General features: G+C 36.5%; 1 long non-coding RNA gene across 1 annotated transcript in view; it reads left to right on the top strand.

Annotated features, from left to right (window-relative positions):
- LOC136842106 (uncharacterized) overlaps positions 1-6260 on the top strand; it is a 246686-nt gene extending 240426 nt beyond the window's left edge. The window contains exon 3 of the long non-coding RNA XR_010854173.1: positions 6214-6260. This is a non-coding gene — a long non-coding RNA (uncharacterized lncRNA). The remainder of the gene's footprint in view (positions 1-6213) is intronic.
- The last annotated feature ends 12187 nt before the right edge of the window (positions 6261-18447 follow it).

The raw sequence follows: 18447 nt of genomic DNA, 5'->3' as shown, positions 1-18447 counted from the left end.
CTGCCATTACAGGGTCACTTTGAAATTTGTTAGCTGCTGAGTATTTTTGACCTTATATGATTCATTTAATCAAATGAATCCGGTATCAATGAATCATTAAGCCCTGTTTGTATAAAATACGAATACTTTTTCAGGTATAGTGCGTGGTGCTTTCACTTGCTTTGATTCATCTCCTGTGCATTCCCCAGGCTATTTTTCTCTTATTTAAGCAGAGGAAGGGATTTTAGGCAGTTTTACAGAAGATGGCTCATAAATTGTATAATTACTTTTTACTCCCAGTTTTTCCGCATTACCTTTTTCTGATAAAACAAATACATTATCATTTTTTTCAGAACGCTCTGTTGTAATTTTTTAATCACATGCAATTGTGTCTTTCACTTTAGCTGTATTTCCCCCAAACAGAGGTTATTTTTTTTTCTTAGTTTTCATATTTTGATTTCACAGGTTTACGTTTACGTCCATACAAAAAAAAAAAAATAATAATAATAAACTAAGTAGTAGTTCCTGCCATACTTAGCTAGTGATAATGATATGTTTTCATCTTTAGGAAACCCTTGATAAATGAACGGTACCAAAGTCTTCATTCAGTGCTATAGCTGAAACAATTCATTACCATTGACTTTCTCTGGCCAGTGTTTTCTCCATGAGATCGTAGTCCTGTATAATGTTTTCAGACAAACAGACGCTCAGGAAACGTAATTGCTCCATTCCAGTTTACATTTTCGAGGGGCATTCAGGTTCGCGGACAGTTTTTAGCTTCAATTGTGTTTTGTTCTGAAATCCAGAAAATTCATGTAGCCACTAATGGCTTGTTAACAGTCAACTGCAAGCCGTAAATTAGTCAGTATTTAATTGGTGTAAAACAGAGTGCTTTTCCTGTTGATTATTTTGAAGTGAAAAACTGATGACCCAAACATAGTTTTCCTTTTCCTTCGTAAATTTTATACTTATAGCTTAGTAGAAATTGGTTGGATGCTAATGAATTCATTAATAGGCCGACAGTTACTCTGTTGATGAGAATAAATTGTCTTTGTAAACATGGGAGATTCAGTGCATAGATGGATGAATTTGAACTGGAGTGATATTAAGTTCAGCAAAACACAGAAACGAATGCAGCAAAAATACCACTTAAGCGTTAACAGATAAAAATTCAGCGATGGGGTTGCTATAATACAGGCGATGGTCAGAATATTCTAGACACCTTTGACCCGGAAGAAATGTTCTCTCTCTCTCTCTCTTTCTCTCTCTCACTCTGGCCTCATAGCTTTGTAGCGCGCCTAGCGTACAACTGAACGACCAGAGTTAGACTTGTTGTTAGGCGACTGTTGAGGGTCGCAGCTGTGGTGGAGAAACAGTGAAAATTAGACGCGAGTGTTTGTTCCTGTCAAAGTGTATACCATCGAAACGTTGGGGCCTCTACGAGGTAATCCTCATCTCTCAGAGGTGAAACTATTCCTAAGATGCAATCTTTGTCTCTTTGTTGTAACCTAAAGTTCTAGAATTTTGTGGTTTAATCAGCTTCTTGGGAATCTCGTAAGAAGAATATAATCGACATCCTCTCACATGTATTGAAGTTGATTATATACAAACAGCTACGTCGCGAGAAGACTGTCTAGATTATTACTAACTGAATTTAAATGCTTAGAGGGTAGAGCAAATCAGCCAAGTAATGTTTGTTACCCTTTAATTTGTCGAAGTTTGAGATTTGGATTTCCTAATTAAAGTTGCGACCAAACGTTCCGTTGGTATGCTGTCAGTGGATGTCGGATGAGAGAACTTCCTATTTATCTATAGAGTAAAGAAACAACTTTTACAAATGTGGAATACATGACGAGCAAAAGCAGAAACTTTTTATTTGCAGATTATAAAGGTGGAAATTTAAAAGATGGCTAATCAAAATAAATGAATAAAATCAAATCAAATCAAATAAAGCAAAATACTGAATTTAAGTAACAAAAACGGAAGGTACAAAGGCACAATAAAGACATTAGTCAATATACAAACCAGTAAAACGCAGACTGAAAACACAAAAAATAAGGTTACAGCCACATTTCTAGCCAAAGAAGTCTTTATCTTGATGGAATATAGAACTTCTGAAATGTCGAGGTCTGTAGCAAACTGAGCAGTGGTTAAAACAGAAAAATCATCAGTATTTAAAGGGTTACCAGTCTCCTTGCTGTGTTCTCTAACTGCACTGCAATTAGGCCGTGAAAGATAAATTACCTGTACCATATGACTTCCCGAGGTGTTCAAACCATCTCGTCCAAATTGATCTGGTAGCTTTTCCAACGTAAGTGGCATCACAACCACTATACTGCCATTTATAGATCAGATTGGACCGAAGGGTTGTTTGTATAGGGTTTTTAATTTTAAAGAAATTACCTAATTTATTTTGCAAAGTGAAATATATTTTGATATGTAGCTGAGGGTAACCAATTGACAAAATAGAAATTAATCGCTTAAAGGTTAATAAGTAACAGGTTATTTTTTTTTTACGTTCGCGGTAGTTTCGGGTTGTTTGTTTACATATAATTTCGAAAGTTGTTCACCACTGTATGTATTCACGTAATTCAACGGGTAGCCATTGTTTCTTAAAAGTGACTGTAGAAACTCCAATTCTTCATGCAAATTCAAAAAGCTAGAGCAAATTTTTTATGCTCAGGTAACTAGCGTAAATATCAAATTCATCTTATATTTCAAAGGTGTAGCTGATTGAAATTTAGACATAAGACCCGTGAAAGGACGCTTTCTAAAGACTGAAGTGTGAAACTTATTGTTAGATTTTTTACCTGGATATCTAGAAAAGCAAGCGTATGATTATCTTTGATCTCACAAGTAAATTCTATATTAATATCCTCACTATTAAGGTACTCCAAAAAACGAGGAATCTGGTCACGACTCTTAAAAATGAAGAAGGTATCATCAACGTACACTCGGAAACCACAATCTCCGGCCCACCTCGGTCGTGCTCCGAGTTTATGAGCGGGGCCTTTCAGGACGGCGGGCAACGCCAACTATCACAGATTGAAACACACTCGAACACCTTTTGAACTCTTTCGGATTTTGCTTTGGGTGTGTGTGTGTGTGTGTTTAATGATTTTGCTGCATATAATGCAAAGCAGTCATGGTATGATTATATAGACAGCACTGTTGAATTCTACAACCTGTATAATATCGAAACGAAGAAAAAATGACGAAACTGCCGTGTTGTAGTTAGGAAAGGGGGGAGGGGGAGGGAAGGGCAGAATCTGTCTAGAAAGGCCCCGCTCATAAACTCGGAGCACGACCTAGGTGGGTCGAAGATTGTGGTTTCCGAGTGTACCTCCTGTACATTACGGGTTTAAAATCCAAAGGACAATCGTCTAACCATCTTTTCCCCATAAAACACATCAGCGCATTTGCCAAAGATGGTCCTATACTGGATCCCATGCTTACACCATCAGTTTGTTTATCTAACAAACCGTTCAACAATAAGTACCATTCTTTGGTAGCTAAGACTAAAAGTTCCTTTAACTACGACCTGTTAAACCAGGGGTTCCTAGCCTTTTTAAACTGATGAGCACCCACCTGTTTTCTGGGTAACTGTGAGAGCACCACAATAATATTGTAGTTGGGGAATTAAGAAGCAGTCCAATTAGTAAGTGAAAGACTTAATCATCGTTTATTTAAAGGTAACAAAAATTTTTAATTACTTGCATTGAAGATTCAAAATGAATTTTTACGGCTTGGATGTTTTTTCAATGTTACTGACATTCACCAATAATTGTCATAGATTTAGCTGCACACAGTGATTCACAGGTAATATGTTTACCTCTTAAGTCTGATTGTATTGATATCTAAAAATGTAACTAAATGAGTTTTATTGTTCAATAACAAAATAAAACATACGTTTGTTTATTATCCATTATATTCCTCATTACGTTAATCATGTTGTTATATACGTGGAAAACTACAAAGAAAAAAAGAACAAATAAAATTCATAGGAAGTATTACTTCCTGACTACTGATGCACAGGCTAATTATGTCAAATCTTGGACATTAGAAAACAAATAATAATAATAATAATAATAATAATAATAAGAATAATAATAATAATGATAATAATAATAATAATAATAATAATAATAATAATAATAATAATAATAATAATAATAATAAAACAAGTCCACCCCTCCGCTAGTTTGTGGATTCAGTTAGACCCCTTATGCTGAACTGGTTTGGCTAGATTGTCTATATTTGCCTCGTCAGTGTTTGCCAAAGCAACTCGCAAAAAGTGTTCAAGATGGTCGTGGCTGAATCTAGCTCTTTTCATGTTCTTCATATAGTTCATGAAAGAAAATGCAGACCCTCAAACATACGTAGATCCAAATAAACACAACACTTTTAGAGCTTCAGCACGAATGACAGGCGTCCTCTTTGTATCTGGAGTTTTCCAGAAATCTTCACAACTCGAGTTCTTGTGTAAAAGTTTTAGTGATGTGGATGACTGGATTTCACACAACTCCATTTCAGCAACTGGAAGGTCATGCTGAGAGAACACATTGTTTTTATTTCTTTTTATCAAATTACATTGGCGTCGAACGCAGTTGAAATCTGTCATCATGAACCTCCAAATTTTGAAACCTCTTTTCAAATTCCTCACTGAGACTTATCATGCTGCCTCTTACATATGCTGGGCATGAACACTGTCGCTGTACTCTTGTAGCGTTGAAGTTCAGGAAGGTGATGAACCAAGCCCTCAGCCAGCTGTTTATTTATTTAGAGAATAATGACAGTCTACTCTGCAAGCTGAAATTGTGTCAGATAGGTCGGTTATAAGCTTCTTTCTTCCTTGTAATTCCGAATTCAGCTTGTTTAGTATGTTCAGCGAGTCTACAGCAAACGCAAATGAGAGCTTGAAGTCATCAATATATATTGCAGGAAATTTTCCAGGATATTTCTCTGAAACAAAGACCTAACTTCGTTAAACACCTCCCACACTCGGGAAAGAGCCTTTCCTTTGCTCAGCCAGCGAAGATCGGTATGCATAATCTGCTCATCATGAAGACTTTCCATTTCTTTAAGAAACATTTTAAATACTATACCAATACCCACACACACACACACACACACACACACACACACACACACACACATATATATATATATATATATATATATATATATATATATATATATATATATATATATATATATATATATATATATATATATAATCTATATAATCTATAAAACAAAAAAGGCGGAGGGGTATTTTAAATTCGGCAGTTAGGCCTAGGAGGAGTTGATGTTCATGAGCACGATTTGAACAACTTCGAAAGAGCACTGCCAGACCATCACAGAGCACAGAGGTGCTCGCGAGCACCAGGTTGGGAACCCCTGTCAGTTAAACCCACTGACAGTGTATTGATTTTTAAACAGCTCATTCAGGCAAACGTCATCGCCTCATCCAGTGGAGTTTGAGTAAACAGAGACTTAACATCAAATAAAGCCATAACACAATGATTAAAATTACAGTTTCTTAGGCAGTTAATAAAATGAAAGGAGACAATTAAGTTATACTCATTTTTTTTTCAAATATTTTCATGTACTATCATGATCCTATCATGCACAAAATGTGCAACTTTACAAGGAAGATTAAATTTTGCTGGCACGGGACCGGCGGATTTTGTTGTTGTCAAACTTCTGAATGGTTTATTAACCCTTACTCACACATCGACACAGCTGCCGTGTGTTGCAGTTTCCTTACATAATACTGCAGCAAAGTTTTCTGAATTCAGCAAATGTCATTAAACTTGTCAAAAACGCACGGGATAAGGAGGCACTCATTCGCGAGGGAGGATTCATCGCACAGAATTAAATCAGTACCATCTTACCTTTCACAAAGTCTGCATCTCTCTCTCTCTCTCTCTCTCTCTCTCTCTCTCTCTCTCTCTCTCTCTCTCAAGGTGCTTCTTGAACTTTCCCTTCAACTGTAGGTAATGGCAAACCTACAACGAAAGTTTTTCTTTCGATACAGAAAAAATGCATCGCATGGATATATGTAAGAAGTTGTTTAGATTTTGCTCTTGGATTATTGGGTTCAGTTTTTGTTTATTACTTTTTCCGTCGTTTTTAGGAAGAATGTAGTTTCAATAAATCTTTTATTTTGGTTTTATTATATTCATAATGTTTAAACTAAGGTATATATAATAATTTGTATCATCGTTGCAGGCGAACGTCTTGAGAAGAAAGCGCCATCATAACCGTTTTTCGGTGAGTTGTTTATATAGATGTATTTTATCGTATTTATTTTATTTGATTGCATGGTGCGTGTGCATATTTGCACATTCTAATCATGCATACGCAAGCATCGATAAGAACAGGTACGTCAGTGATGAAATTACATTAATTGCTTCTGGACTTAAAGTTACTCATCTTGCGTATGCTACGTTGCCGTTATGTAACAAAGCTTGCATTCTTTGTCATGACATAGTTGGCCGTCTGTGCAGTGACTTTCATTTGATTTCACATGTTATGCGGCGAGATTTTACTTGAATGTTAAAACCGAAATTGATTTCGATACGAATAACGAGGGAAATCATGCATCTGAACTTGATTGATCAGAAACTAGATTCTTTGGAGGAAAACTTGAATTGGCAAAATGTGAACCTTAGATTGCAACAGTGCCTGAAAATAATTATTGTAGTCAGTCTAGTTTTTCCCATACAAAACTTAATATTTGACTGAAACAATTATTTGCTCAGTCGTTGATATAATATTTTAGATGTAGGGATATTCGAATAAATCTTGAGCATCGGTCGACGAATCGTCAAAAGGCATTTACTGGTTCCATCTTATCAGAACACCTTGTAATAAGTCCAAAAGAAAAACGATCTGTCTTGTAGTTGAACAAGATGGAAATCGTTGATGTTTACTTTACGAAAAGCGAAAGAAAGTAAAACGATTCCATGAAAGACTACCAAGGAAGATGATTAAGTAGATAAAGTCATTGCCACCGTTATCTAAAAAGGGATAGGCTCCCTTTGGATATAAGTTATTCGCAAGGTATAGTAAATTTAATGATTATATGGTGATTGTGGTTTCTTAATATTTGAAAACATGAAAATGTATTATGAAAAAGTAATCACAAAGAAGCTATCATAGTTCTTCGTTTGGAGAGTGGGTTCCGTTCTCAGCTAGCATTCTGTTGGCCGCGAGTTCGAATCTCCGCCCGGCCAATGAAGAATAAGAGGAATTTATTTCTGGTGATAGAAATTCATTTCTCGCTATAATGTGGTCCGGATTCCACAATAAGCTGTAGGTCCCGTTGCTAGGAGAGCTGTTAATCAGCTCAGTGGTCTGGTTAAACTAAGATATACTAGAAGCTATCATATATTTATATATATATATATATATATATATATATATATATATATATATATATATATATATATATATGTGTGTGTGTGTGTGTGTGTGTGTGTGTATGTGTGTGTTACCCTCTCTAGAATAGTCACCTGCATTCGCTGTCTGGTAACTCGGAGACTCAGCGGGGAAGAATTTCTCAGCCTCTCTCTCTCTCTCTCTCTCTCTCTCTCTCTCTCTCTCTCTCTCTCTCTCTCTCTCTCTCTCTCTCTCTCATACCGTTTGTTTAACTAAGGCATTTAAATTAAATCCTAAGTTAAAAATCGAATTTATTTTGCAAATTTAACATAACACTGATTACCTAGAAAAAACAAAGAAAACGGGTTGTGAACCCTCACTCCAAACAAAATAGAAAATGGGAATCGAAATTCCTTTCCACCCATCGTCACTAATCATTTTCATCTTAATCACTATAAGTCTATGACACATAGTCCTAAAGGTCTGTGGGTCAATTCCAATTACATGACCACTTCCACACACCATTTTAAATGCTCAATACTTCGGAGCATTTTTATCAATCAACACAGGTTCACAGAAACATTTCTGTGGGGGAAAGGAAATATCCCGGCATTAAAAAAAATAGAAATGGTAATAGAAATCACATGAAATAAAATGGTAAACAATAATAAAAAACATAACTCAGCTTGCAAAAGAAAGTTCATAAGAGTTAGTAATTTTTTAGTCTCTACTCACTCTCAGCAAAGGGAAAACTCGGTTCCCCCTGGGTCTAACAGGTCCTCTGGGCTTGGCTCGACACACCAGAATAATCAGTCTATCGTAAGACTGTTTTCACCAAGCATTTCGTAACAGACGTACACACGTATATATCAGTTTGACGCCCTAAAATCTGATTATAACTAGACTTAAAGATTCCACGGAACTATTCCATCATTGCCATGTGATCCTGTATCTAAGGGCCCCGTGAATGATGTTTGAGTCATCGGCCACCCAAACGCTGCGTTGCTTTCTGGTATCACGAGGGCAGAATCGAGACAGTTGCTAACCAGATGAACGAATACTGAATCTCACCAGTGACTGAACTCAAGGCGCTGAATAATCATTAGAGATGCCTTCAGGATCGCTGAACTTAGCAATCGGTCGTATATTATAACCATTATCACCTGCTTATTTAACACACAATATATAAATATGTACACACACACACACACACACACATATATATATATATATATATATATATATATATATATATATATATATATATATATATATATATATAATGTATATGCATATGCAAGGTTCAACGAATCCCGGGGATACATAACTTCACAACTAGCATCCTTTCCCTGAAGATTTCATTTTTTTTTACCCTTAGTCTGCCATTCTCATCAAGAAGAACTTCTTTCGCTCTGTTGTGAATTTTTTGTTGGTTCTTCAAACTTTTCCTCCTGGTTCTAGTGGCGGTCATTGGGCTTTTTTTTTTTTTTTTTTTCGTGAATGTCTATTTTCTTGAAGACTTCTTTTTTCGATCTTCATTATATCTGGGGCCCTTCGTGCCTTGCCAAGTTTTATTTGCTATTTTTTCAAAAGTTTTTTCGGGGGGGGGCGGGGGACGGGATATTAGACTTTTGTAGTGTTTATTTATATACTTAATGATATTCGGTTTTTTAATGCCTTCTGACACAATAGTGTATATTAACATTTTCTTGTTGTTTGATTCTGATAACTAAGGGTTAGTATTTTATCATTTCAGTGTACAATCGATCAGATAAGTGTTTGTTATCCAGATGTTATACAGTTTTATAAGATGCCCGTCAATTGATATCGATATCTGTATTTAATATACAATATTTAGCTTAGGCTGTAATTATTTCCACTCTTGCCCTCTACAACTATTCCCTGTAGGGGGGCAGAGTCGTCAGTGCACCTCACGGGATGCATTGTAGGCATAAAAGTTCTTTGCAGCGTCGCTTCGTTCCCTAGCTGCAACCCCTTTCATTCCTTTTACTGTACCTCCACCCATATTATCTTTCTTCCATCTTGTTCTCTACCTTCTCCTAACAATTATTTCAAAGTGCAACTGCGGTGTTTTCCTCCTATTACACATTATAAGCCTTTTTATTGTCAATTTCTATTTCATTGCTGAATGACCTCATACGTCCCAGTGTTTGGCCTTTGGCCTAAACCCTACATTCCATTCCATTCTACAACTGTCCTTTTGGTCTCATCTCTGCTGCTGCCATCTTTTAGGCACTTAGTCTAACCTGTATGGGCCGCCTTACAGCATACCTCCTTCCTCTTCTCTCATTAATGCTTTAACTTGGGATCCAGCCTATAGATTTCATATACCTTTACCTGTCAGCCAATTTCTGAAGGTCGTACTTGATCTCAAATTGCCCTTTCTTCATCTATTAATTTTGATCCCATCCACCTGTCTAGTTCTCTGTGTCTCCTGTAGTTTTCAGTTCTGAGACTTTCCCATGGAAATGCAATTAGACCTTTTATTTGTATCTAAGTTTTGCATGCCCAGGTCACTTCAAACTCTTCATGGACAAAGAGTTCAAATATTTTTATCTTCTCTTACTGATGAATAACGGTAATTAGTGGACTGGATGCATTTTTAAAATTCTCATCTGTTGTTGCTTTTGTACTTCCTATTCATCCCGTTTTGAAATATCGGGCTGCGAGAGTATTGATGTGATTACGCCCCCTCTTGACTTGTTTTTCTCTTTTCCACAGGATGACTTCTCATCTCTTTTCGAAACTTAATCTTTCGGACACTAAACCCTAAACGAACTGAGCAGTTCTCTCTTGTCCTCTGGCTACCTTTTAACACCTGTTAGGCCATCTCTTCCTGCATTCTGTTCTTTAGTAACTATTAATGGAAGGATCGTTCAGTTCATTGACATGTACTTCTACTGCCAGAGACTGGTATGATTTTCTAGCTTCTGGTTTTCTGACTCATATGACTTGCTGTCCCATTAGAATTATACCTATTGCTTGCTTCTGGGTGATGCCCCGTACTTTCCTCTCCTTCTTTCTTCCTCTTGGGTTTCTTCTTTATTGCTGTTTATCGTTAGGTCCTTATCATATAGACATTGAGTTGCCTGTTCTTGTACTGACCTTTCCTTTTAAATGACTGTTTATTACTTAAAACCCGTATCTTGGAATGTTAATAACATTATCTGTAAAAAAAACTCTTAAAATAGTTCCTAACTAGTTCCTTCCCCGGCTGTGTCCTCGATAAAACTGAAAAACAAAGTTATATAAAAATGGCGGGATTGTCCTAATGTTCACTTTAGGAAAAGCTTTGGTCCTATTTAGCATTTTAATTGAAGTGCCTTTGTCTTTTTCATCACTTTAACACAACACTTTTGACCAGTTTCGCATAGTAGTTGATGTTATGTTCAATTTCTTTCTAAGCCAATGGGAATTTGTTTTATTTTGCGCAATTAAGAAGGAAGCGTTTGACTCATTTTCCACTTTAACTGAAGGGTATTTTTTGTTATCCTACTTCAAACTTTAATGGAGATACTGTTGTCAGATTTTGCACTGTAACACAGGTGGTTTGTTCAGGGGCCGTATGAGCCTTTATTGAGCGTTTTGCGGAGGAACCATTTGATGTGCAGTTTTTTTTCTCCACTGAGGATTTCATATTGACAACCATATGTAAAGAAGGTTAACTTCAAACGAAAACCTGTTAAAAGAATTGCAGTTTGCTTAAGTTTTTTGGTCTTTTACTTTGATTCTGAAGTATTGCTTTTCATCTAGGATTATTCATTCTTCTGTCTTCATTTTTTCGGAAGGCTAGAAGAAAGTAAACACGGTAGCTAGAGACTTTTACATTGCTGACGTATAAAAAGAAATGGTTCTGTACTTTACCCTTTATGCTGTGATAGTTGTTGAATCATATCACATCAGATTGATTGGGACAATTTTTTTCAAGTGAATGATGTGAGATAATAATCTCGAAAAGATGGAAGGATGTAATACCGTCCGCCTTTATTCAGAAATTTCCATTCCCTTTTTTGATTCACCATCTGATGCCCCAGCCGTTCGTCTGACTCGTTAGTTTTTATCGACTCTTGACTCGAACTTAGGTCCTCGGGGCTCGCTCTTCTCGAAATGTCCTCCTCTGATGTAAGCATCTTTTCTCATTACTTTTGAATGCTAGAAATGTTTTCCTGAGAGAAAGAAGTAGATTCTTTTTCCAAGGAAGAGTTTCTGGCTGTTATGAGAGATCTTTTTTATCTGTGTGAGAGAGAGAGAGAGAGAGAGAGAGAGAGAGAGAGAGAGAGAGAGAGAATAGGAAGCCATAAAAGATTATAAAAGTGTGAATTCGGTCTTCCATTTTTATTTCTAAAATGATCGAAGAATCTTATGCATCGTTGGACGCTTGAGAATTTGATTAGGCTTCTGAGTCAATAATTAGCTTTCAGTAGGAGCCACATACAGTGAATCGTGTGTTCAGAGAATATTTTTATTTTTTGGGTAGATAAGGATAATTTCATGCCGTTGACAGTGATCATTATTGTTAGAAATAATTCTGAAATGGTAACCTTCCGTTTCTCAGTGATGTTTTCTTGGAGGACTAATACATGATTTATTATTATTATTATTATTATTATTATTATTATTATTATTATTATTAGTTCTTCATTGGAGGGGAGGGTAGAGCTCTCGGCTAGCACGCTGTTGGCCAAGCGTTCAACTCTCCGACCGACCAGTGAAGAATTAGAGGAATTTATTTCTGGTGATAGAAATTCATTTCTCGTCATCACGTGGTTCGGATTCCACAGTAAGCTGTAGGTCCCGTTGCTAGGTAACCAGTTGGTTTTTAGCCACGTAAAATAAGTCTAATCCTTCGGGCCAGCCCTAGGAGACCTGTTAATCAGCTCAGTGGTCTGGTTAAACTAAGATATACTTAACTTGTTATTATTTCTGGAGCTACATTCCTGTGGACCATTTGTAATTCCCATAATTAGTTTACTCCAGACCTTGAGTATCCCTTACAATTTCGAAGACAGAACTCCGAAATGATAATTGAAATAACGAGAGCGCCACCGGCAGGAGAAAAAGTCACAAATACAGTTGGTGCCCTAATTTTTTTCTTAAAGAAATGGGCCAAAGCTCCAGGGAATCATGGTCAATAGGTTTCCACCCATTCACAATTTGGTTAATGTTAACATTTCCAGGCTATGTGAAATTAATGTTATGCGAAACCCGGACTGGTTTCCTTTAAAAAACTTAATTTAATATAATTATTTAGAAAGAAACATAAAAAGTCTACTGACAAATAGTAAGAACCTTATGCTAGCAACATATAAGGGAGAATTGAAGGTAAGAGTAAAGTAAATGAAGGTGACCTAAAACGTAAATGGGGAAACACCAAACAAATTAGCATCATATTTAAACCTTTTCCTTGCAGGTGCTTTGATATGAAACCCATTTGAAGGTATACTTTCAATGAAACAGAGATAAGGGTACTCTTTCATCAGGGTAAATTTTCATCACAATTCTCCTTTCTTTGAGTTTGGTGCCTCTGGAGGAGGGCGTGTCCGTCAGAACTCCTTTGCGTAAAAACATTACAATACATAATACACTTAAAAGCTCATCTTAGTGAGAGAATTTTTTTGCTGAGGTCACATGGCTTCACCGTGGAATAATTACATTCCATGTTGAAGCTGTGAGATGGACGAGACGGCTTTTGACCAACCAAGGTGATCTTTATTTCCCTAGCTTGAATCTAAAAATTCTTGTACAGCCCTTCTCTCTTATTCATTCCTAGCCTGCTGTGCAAAATCTAACTATTACTTAAAAATACAACTGCGAGGTTCCCCAGTTTCATATTTATCATTCTTGTTCTTAATCTCATTTGCTCACCGGGTCTCTGTATGTTCCTGTTCAGCCACTCCAGTTCCCTCTTTCGCTGTCTAGATTATCAGGGAGGGTTACCATTGCTGGGGGGTGGTTATTTAAAGCCAAGGGTAGGAACTGAGGTGGTCTTGTCCGTCCTCCAATAGAGTTTGACACCTGAGCGTTATCGATACGTGAGTCATATTGATGCCCCAAGGGAAGAACTGTCTAGAAATGGGCTTCTTTTGGTCAGGACTCTTGGCATTCTTTCCGGTTAGGCTGTTGTCATAATTAGACTGGGGATGATTTGAATCTTGCAGTACCCTTGATTTCAGCAAGCAGATTAGTTTGCACCTGCGCGCCTGTAATGTTTTAATGCAATGCCTTAGGGTTGCTAGAAGAGGTGGATATTTGGTTTGCATGGTGCCATTGGCAGAGAAATGAACTTTATGTTGGACACCGGGTTTCTCTTCAGGGTTTTAAGCCGGTCATTGAATTACACAGATATACTAACATACACACACACATATTTACTATATATATATATATATATATATATATATATATATATATATATATATATACATATATATACATATACAGTATATATGTTTTTACACACACACACACACACACACATATATATATATATATATATATATATATATATGTGTGTGTGTGTGTGTGTGTGTGTGTAAACATATATACTGTATATATATATATATGTTATATATATATATATATATATATATATATATATATATATATATATATATATATATATATATATGTATGTTAATCCCCTATCATGAAGGATTCAGTTGCTTCACCTACCTGCAGAAGTTGGCAATCTTGACTGAAGAAGAGCATTCTCTCTCTCTCTCTCTCTCTCTCTCTCTCTCTCTCTCTCTCTCTCTCTCTCTCTCTCTCTCTCATGAGCTCAAGGAAAACCCTACATCTAAACTGGTGTGTGTGTGTGTATTAATCAAACCTGATATTCAAAAATAAACTTTATCCATAGTGGAACTGAAGTGTACAAAGCACGACTTGATATGCTGAAACGTATTCTTACTTGCTGGGAACAGGGTCATGAATACCAAAATGATGATAGTCCGCAGATGCCAAGCCCATCAACTTCACCAACGTCACAAACGCCATCTTCACCAACGTCACAAACACCAGCTTCACCAACGTCACAAACACCAGCTTCACCGACGTCACACACACCAGATTCACCAATGTCACATACACTAGCTTCAAGAGTCACAACAGCAGACTCCCAAGGATTACAGCTATTGAATGCTCACCTTCCTACGGTAAAAATGAGAGGTCGTCCCAAAGAGTCAAGGGTATTAGGACGATTTAATCATTCGAAAGTTGCTATGGCTGGAGTCAAACGGAAAGCAAACAACGTGTCCACAAAGAGAAGCAAGAGAACGAAAATCTGTAGCGAGTCAAATGATGTGTAATGTTATGTATAACACTTACATACTAATTCATTCTGCTCCACTAAGACTGTTTAAATCTATGTGGCATAATGTATATTTGTATAATAACTTGATTTTAATGTGGAATAAATGTATTTTTATAAGATACCTTTCATTTGTGTGAAATAAATTTTTTACTCTTAAATTCCTTTTAACATCCTAAACTGCAGTTGCTAAGTATCTATTAATTCTTATAGATTCTCGGTGAAAATAACAAAAACAATATTATCACCGATCGGTGATAACAACGCCAGTGTTCTTATCACTGTGCGGTGATTATAATGTGATCAGTAGTATCACTGTACGGTGATAATACACACAGCTTATATATATATATATATATATATATATATATATATATATATATATATATATATATATATATATATATATATATATATATATATATATATATATTCTGTGAAACCCCTGGAAGGGAGAAAATTAAAGACTAAACACCAGTTGCCTTAGTTTATTATATACACGACTTTGGGGTACCATACAGGTACATACGTAATAAATGAAAATGATTGCTACCTAGTCTTTAATTTTATCCTTTCCTGTGCTTTTGTATGTGTGCATTTGTCACGTGCAGTTTTTTTTTGACTTATTAGTACACACACACACACACACACACACACACACACACAGTGTGGGTGTGTGTGTGTGTGGAGATCGATAGATAATACCATTTCCTCTAATAGAAAAGTTAATGTGGCATATAAATGAAATGATGTTTTTTTCGATGATAATCGGATGAAAAAATATTTTTCAAGTTATGAGTATTTGGATATGTGAGCAGTTTATGGTGGAGGAACTTCCTGTAATAGATTTTTAAACCTAGGCATTTCTTGTAATGACGGATATGAATAACAAACCGACATATTGACCACTCTCTATATTTGATGTATGAAGGAAGTAATCACAGTTGCCTCGGCTTTGTTTTAAAAGCAAAGAAGAGAGGGGATTCAAGCTACTTCTACAACTAGTTTAGCTCTGATGCATTTTGATTTTCTGCAAAAGAACACTACTGAGATGGCTATTTGTCTGTCCGTCCGCAGTTTTCTGTCCGTCCTCAGATCTTAAAAACTACTGAGGCTAGAGGGCTGCAAATTGGTATGTTGATCATACACCCTCCAGTCATCAAGCATACCAAATTGCACCTCTCTGGCCTCAGTATTTTTTATTTTATTTAAGGTTAAAGTTAGCCATGATCGCGCGTCTGGCACCGCTATAGGTGCCAACAACACAACTGGGCCGTGGTTAAAAGGTTCGTGGGCCGCGGCTGAGAGTTTCACGGGACGTGGTTGAGAGTTTCATAAGGCATTATACGCTGTACGAAAAACTCGATTGCGCCAAAGAATCTTGGGCGCATTTTTTACTTGTTTTTCTTGTGTATTAAATTCAGGTCGGTATTGGATAAATTCAGATTTTGTTCCCACTGTCAATAACGGTAAAATCATGAAGCGTATAATACTGGATAAGGCTCTTGAAGTATTTTTTTCTCATTTCATTCTGTAATCGTAAGCTCCTGCCATTGCTTTCCTTTAAATTTAATCATTTTTCTTTTTTCCCCAGGCGGTAATGTCTAGAAGATAACGATCTCTGATGAGCATTTAGACCATTTAAATTTTTAATACAGTAGAGATTGATTCTTGGCGTAGTAGCGAATTACCGAAAGTTAGGTTTTGTGCACGCCACTATAAGTATAGTTTTTATTCAGAGAAACTAAGTATTAAGAAATAACGGTATGAAACGTGCTGTGAATAAAATTCATAATATTTGATTTTATATTGCCTAATACCTCACTCCCCTTTCTAGGGCAGGCCAGTTCTTACATTTCTATTCTTTTTCTTCGTTTTTGAAGCTCATCATCATCATTGATTATCATCGCCTCCAACGCCGCGTGACCCAATGTGCCTCTGTGAAATTCCGCCATTCGTCTTTCATGTGCTTTATCTTCCACAAATCCCCATTCATCCCCATCCTCCGCTCTCATAGCTCTCTTCCAAGTAGGTCTGGGTATTCCAACCTTTCTTCACCCGTTGGAGCCCAACTCCCTTTCATCATTGTCTCATCTACATTACCCCCGTATGGGGTTAGTGTTGTCAATGCACCTCGTGTGGTGCACTTTAGGCATTACTTAAGGTTCTTTGCAGCGTGCCTTCGGCCCCTAGCTGCAACCCCTTTCGTTCCTTTTACTGCACAGTACCTCCTTTCATATTCTCTTTCTTCCACCTTACTTTCCACCCTCTCCCAACAAATTATTCATAGTGCAACTGCGAGTTTTTCCTTCTGTTACACCTTTCAAACCTTTCCATTTCAGCGCTGAATGACCTCACAGGTCCCAGTGCTTGGCCTTTCTCCTAAATTCTATATTCAACTTAATTTAGTTCATCTACATACAGCTATGTTCAAATAGGCGACATGATTCTTTTTGTATCGTACACAATCTCAGACTGAACGTAACGTTGCCAAGTGGTGTTAAACTTTTTTTTTTTTATTTCCAGTGTCATACATGTCCAGAAGTTTGCAAATTCACAGCTAGCACCATTTTCCCTGTGGTTAGATAAATATGATCCCTTCATGCATTGATATAATTCGTAATTTGTGTGATTTGAGCTGATTTCTCTCTTACATTGCTTAGCTCAAAGCACTGTGTGATAAGGTTAGCGGTGCCGTCAGTGACAGCGCGCTTACCATGCTCCTCGGGCTGGTCAACGTAACTGCCTCTGCAGCATTATAACAGTAGACGTAATCAGCTCAACAGTCAAAACAACATTTTCAAAATAGGAATGTGAATTACAAGAAGTTTTCTTTGAATATTGAAGTTTGGGCTGGGTTCAAGCTGCCTGTATGTTGCAAAATGATTTATAGGCTTAAAAAAAATTATCTAAGCCTTCTGAGATGTAATCGTTGTTACTAGAGAATTTATTTGCAGAGATTGCCTGTTCTTTGAAGAATAAAAGATGATGATGATTTTAATTATGTGGAGAAGAGGGCCATCAATCGAAATATCTATTAGTATTAATATCAAGGCCTGTGGAACTCTTGTTTTTTAACTGGCTTAAAATATTATTTCCTTAAAAGTCCTTCTGCTCGCTTTTGGTGTATAATTTATTCATTCATAATGTAACTTGAAGTGCAAGAATGTGTAGATAACTTCACATGCTTTCTGGCCAGAAATTGTTTAGATGTGAATGCTAAGTGTAATGTATTTATCGTAAATAAAGAAATCTAAAACACCTATGCCTAGAAACAAAATCTTGGCTTTAACAAAAGAATAATCACATATGCGAAATTTGCTAGTATGTCATAATTTTTGAAGTGGTTAAGAAATATCACGTAAATCATTTTGTTTTTATGAAAATCCAAATATTCCTCTAAAAAATATAAAATAAATGGTTTCCAGATAATTTCATTGTCGCTACTCATTGTAGACCAAGTGGTTCAGGTTGCGCCGCCACTCGAATGTCTGCGTCACTCACGCTCCGCTCGCCTGTTGATATCGGTGGATGCATTCTACTTTTGTATAAAATTACATTTTTTCAGCGTTGAGGCGTAAAAACAATCAAATAGGAGTTTTTCAAATTTTATGGTCGCATTGGAAGCAATATTAATGTCACTGAGAATTTTTTTGGTTTTATATTTAACATTTGAACTGAGGTTTGATGATGACTTTTTTGTCAAATGCATCGGGGATGAGTGAACGAAAGTTTTGAAAAAGTTTCGTAAC

This window comes from Macrobrachium rosenbergii, chromosome 9 (assembly GCF_040412425.1).
Source record: "Macrobrachium rosenbergii isolate ZJJX-2024 chromosome 9, ASM4041242v1, whole genome shotgun sequence".
Lineage (NCBI taxonomy): Eukaryota > Metazoa > Arthropoda > Malacostraca > Decapoda > Palaemonidae > Macrobrachium > Macrobrachium rosenbergii.
The sequence above is the reverse complement of the archived record's forward strand: the minus strand, read 5'-3'. Positions and strand labels throughout refer to the sequence as shown.